The 4,585-nt window shown below is 44.8% G+C and overlaps 1 protein-coding gene across 6 annotated transcripts in view; it reads right to left on the reverse strand.

Moving 5' to 3' along the window:
- DCUN1D3 (defective in cullin neddylation 1 domain containing 3) overlaps positions 1 to 4,585 on the reverse strand; it is a 34,741-nt gene that overhangs the window by 29,704 nt on the left and 452 nt on the right. The window contains exon 1 of one of the 6 annotated variants that reach the window (XM_058680363.1): positions 4,439 to 4,536. The exons of 2 other annotated variants lie outside the window; for them this stretch is intronic. The gene's annotated coding sequence lies outside the window, so the exon portion shown is untranslated. Of the gene's footprint in view, positions 1 to 4,365; positions 4,537 to 4,585 lie in introns of those variants that run through there. 3 more of the 6 variants (XM_058680365.1, XM_004586800.2, XM_058680362.1) reach the window with 3 other exon arrangements.

The raw sequence follows: 4,585 nt of genomic DNA on the forward strand, positions 1-4,585 counted from the left end.
GGATATTCTGATTTACAGAGAGGGAAGGAGAGACAGAGAGAGATCTTCCATCCACTGATTCACTCCCCAAGTGGCCCCAACAGCCAGAGCTGAGCTGATCCAAAGCCAGGAGCCAGGAGCTTCTTTTGGGTCTCCTGCGTGGGTGCAGGGTCTCAAGACTTTGGGCCATCCTCTACTGCTTACCCAGGCCACAAGCAGGGAGCTGGATGGGAAGTGGAGCACCCAGGACATGAACCAGTGCCCATATGGGATCCTGGTGTGTGCAAGGCAAAGACGAGGCTACTGTGTTGGGCCCAAAAGCCCCCCGGTGTTTAAAAACAAGTTCACTGGTGGAACTGTTGTGGTACAAGAGGATAAGCCACCATCAGAACACCTGTTAAAGAGTCCCAGCTGCTCTGCTTCCTATCTAGCTCCCTGCTAATGAGCCTGGAAAAGCAGATAGATATTCCAAGTGCTAGAGAGCCTGACATTCACATGGAGACCCTAACGGAACTTTTGGCTCCTGGCTTCTGTCTGATCCAGTTGCAACTGTTGAGGTCATCTGAAGAGTGACCCAATGGACAGAACCACACGTGCATGCAAACATACTCTCTCTGATGCTCTGCTTTCCAAATAAATAAATCTGAAAGACAAAACAAAATAAAAAACAAGTCCACTGGTACTCTACACCAAAAGGCCAGCTCCAAGAATCCAGATTCACTTAGTTTTGCAGATTCTTTGTCCAAACACAATTAGTGGACAATGTGGGAGTCAACGGTTTCACCCTGTGTTCAAGTCCCCTCCTACTCATCCGCCCCCTTCCAAAAATTAGCAAACAAGCCACCAGTCTCCAAACAGGATAAGAAATTTCAGCCTACAGGAAATTTTCATACTTGAGTTATAATACACCATTGAAGACGAATAGTTGACAGATTAAAAACCCAATGGATAGAGAATTTAATGCCCACCACTAACATATACAGTCAAGTACAAAATCTTTAAACTGGGCCACAAACAACATCACTGTCTATTTGGTGTGGTGGGTGGAGTCTGCTGTTTTCTCCTAGCTGTTCTCTCTTGCCATTTACTTGTTAACTAAAGACTTTGCCTTGCATTTCAGTTGAGATGCAGTAATTCAGTACCAGATTCTATTCCATCCCTTTCATTTCCCTACAACTGCCCAGAAATTTCTATTTAAATTGGTTCTGATAATCATATACAGGCCTGGTAAAGAGCACCAGAAACTAAAACAAGTGACAAATCCTCCACCACTTAAGTTGTCTTTCCACACATGAAATATTTTATTTGGAATTTCTAAACTGAGTTTACTAAGACAACCCCATCAACATTTAAGTCTCTCAACTGCTTGGCTCAAAGAACCAACTCCCTCAAAGAACATGCTAGTTACTGTTGTGGACTTCAAAAGAAGGAAAAAGCATATTCTTTCTTTTTTGGCCCACTGTGATATGGCTGAAGAGGGCCAAATCAAGAAGTCCTGAGACTCTCAAGTGAACAATCTGGTTAAGGTGAGGCTGAAAAGTAGCAGACTGACTACTGGAAGCAAAAGTAGGTTAATCCCTTGGTTATATGCCAACCCAAAGATGCCAACATAGTGGAACTGAGTCCCACAATAGTCATTATCTAATGTAAGCCACTGAATGAACTTTTAGCACCAACCAACACCTCAGCTGAGTGTTATTAGTCATCGAGAGAACTAGACAAGAGTGGAACTATTGCAACATCAACTCTGCTTCTAACCAAAAAAAAAAAAAAAAAAAAAAAAACCAAAAACAAACAAAAAACCCTGAAACTTCAGTCCTGATGGTCATCTCTGCAGACCAACAGAAACGTAATATTAATACTGACCCTTCAACCTTAAATTCAGGCATAGCAGCAGGCAAAGGACTCGTAGCATAGGAGTATATTCAAATTACTTACTATGCAATTTTATATAGGAGTACAAAGTGCTTACTATGCAATTTATACAGTAGTATATAAAACAAAATACAGAAAAGGCTATGTCCTCAGTTGAGCATTTCTATGAATGCCCCAAAACATGGCATGAGATTTGTTTGCTAGAAAAGACTGGACTGACCTCCCTCTTTTCCACTCTCAATACGGACTTTTAAACAGCACAGTAATCCAAGAGCATATGCAACAATCGGGCAATAAAATTAATCAAAATGGGGCATCACTTTGTTTTCTTCACCACAGTAATGCTGAGCCCCCTTTCCTTTCTGCCTTGTAGCACTTCCCTCTACCCACTTTGTTCACTGAGTTCTGGCTATTACAGCCCAAACAGCAATATCTTCCCAGTCCCTGGAACTTGCCAAACTCACTCTAGCCAGTTTCAACATCAGCTGTTCTTGCAAGATTCCTTCCCTTATCTCTGTATGGTGGTTTTTATTTGAAGCTCATTTTAAGTGTCACCTCCTCAGAAACGTCTTCCTTGGCAGCATCCCAGACACTTTCTATATCACTCCTATTCTCAGCACTTAATAAAAATCAGATTTGCTTTTATATCTCTGTCCCATCCCTCTACTATACTGATTCACCCTCTTCGAGAAGGCAGACCTTTTGCATGAGTCCACCATTCTGCTCAAAAACCTGGCTAATACTTAGCCACCAGCCAACAAATATTTGCTGAATGAATGAGTTCCGGATTTTTTTTTTAATTTGATGGCAAAACATTTCAAATCAATTAAGATGAGAACAGCGTTCTTTTATTGTATTTCTATGAAATACCTAAACACAGCTACTTGTACAATTAAGGCATTAAATCTGCTTTATCAAGCCTAAAAGCTAAGCTACACATTACAGGACTTTCTTCTAGCATCAGAACACCATATGATATTTTCTAATATGCATATCAAGCTCGGACAAAATTTATGGACACTTTCAAACCAAAGGGTCCCTAAAATTTAGGCACTATCCCAAAGTTATTTAGAAAACAGTTTGACGTAAGATGATGTCCAAACAACACATCAAGATGAAAATGAGAATCATGCTTCATCCTGAAATTTATACATGGAACAGGGTTACGGAGTTCTACTTGCTGCTTTATTAAACCAACGGAGTATCAACAAAGAGACCTCCTTTCCAATCGTTCTTTTGGTTTTCCAAACATTTCTTTCGGAAGTGTTTTTGGCTTGTATTTTTTACAACAAAATGATCTCTGATTTTAAGACCACCTAAATACACAAAGAAAAGCCCAATCAATTAGACAAACATGAGCACAAGCAGAATGTGTCACTGAAGGCGCTGAGTGCCAGACACACACGGAGAGAAAGATAAAAGAGCTATTGTCCAATTGTAGAAACAAAAAAAAGTAATATGGGGCTTTCTGTTCTGTGAAGTGCATCCATGCAGTGTGGGTGGAGAGCAAACACAGGAATCCAGAATCAGCACAGCATCAAATCATTCTGGAAAGAGGTGACAACACGAAAATTCCTCACACACACAGAGTAGTATTCAGAGCAAGAGACCTCGATTCCCCTGCCAGGATGCCATTTAGGCAAAAAAAAAAAAAAAAAAAAAAAAAGGTTCTGGAATTCCAGCATTCATAAAAGCAAACGCTCCCGACCACTACGTGGAGAGGTACTCCCAATGTGACACAGCTTGTGACTGAAGTACTACTAACAAAGCTCGCACACAAGATCTGGGAAAGAGGCTCAACACCAAATTCAAAAGAGGCAACCAATATTAAAGTGGCAATAAGGAAAGGGAAACATACACACACACACATACACGAGTGCCACTCAGCCACAGAGAATTAAAGTGGAAACGAGGGGAGGATGAGGGGTGAGGGGGGAGTGGAAAAAACAATACATTTGTCACCCCGTCCCACTTCCTATCCAGGATACAGGCACAGCCTCCAGCCCCATTCCCTCAGACACAGATGGGGATCGTTTCTAGCAAAGGTGCACAGAAAAAGGCCTTCAGGTCGGAGCCCCTTAATTCCAAGGCTGTTAACGATTAAAGAGAAGGATGGGGGCGGGGAGGCAAACGAGGGCGGAGGGAGCCGGAGATTGACCCACCACCTCCCGTCCTGGGGTCCTACCTCACAGCGCTTAGCCGGGGACTTGGGACCAGAGTCTGCACCCCGTCCAGGGCAGCTCCGGCCCCGGACCCCCACTGCCCGGGCTGGGAGGTGCTGGCGGTAAGGGAGCAGGGGCAGTAGGTAAGTTTTCAGAGCCCTGCGGCTGACACGCCACAGGCTCCCCTCACAGCCTCTTCTTCCAGAGGGGCCAGCCCAGACAAGGCGCTGATTTCCACTCCTCCCTTTCCAACCCCCTTTTCTCGAAAGAACCCAACCCCCGCCCCTTCATCTCTCAATGCCTTCCCCCCTCCTCACTTTTCCTCAATTCCCCCCCTCCCCAAACTCACAGCTGCTCCAGAGGTTCCTCCAGTCAAACCCTTTCTGGAAACGACGGCGGCCCGGCGGGTCCAAACCACCTACCATCCCCGCTCGCGTTTCCAGGATCCCTACCCCCGCCGCCGCCGCCTCTTCTTCCACCACTGCCGCCGCCTCCTCTTCATCTGCGGCCCACCGGCGGCAGCCTCCCTGAAGCCCCGCCCCCTCCATCGCCTCCTGCATCATCACTTC

This window comes from Ochotona princeps, chromosome 24 (genome assembly GCF_030435755.1).
Source record: "Ochotona princeps isolate mOchPri1 chromosome 24, mOchPri1.hap1, whole genome shotgun sequence".
In the NCBI taxonomy this organism is placed as follows: domain Eukaryota; kingdom Metazoa; phylum Chordata; class Mammalia; order Lagomorpha; family Ochotonidae; genus Ochotona; species Ochotona princeps.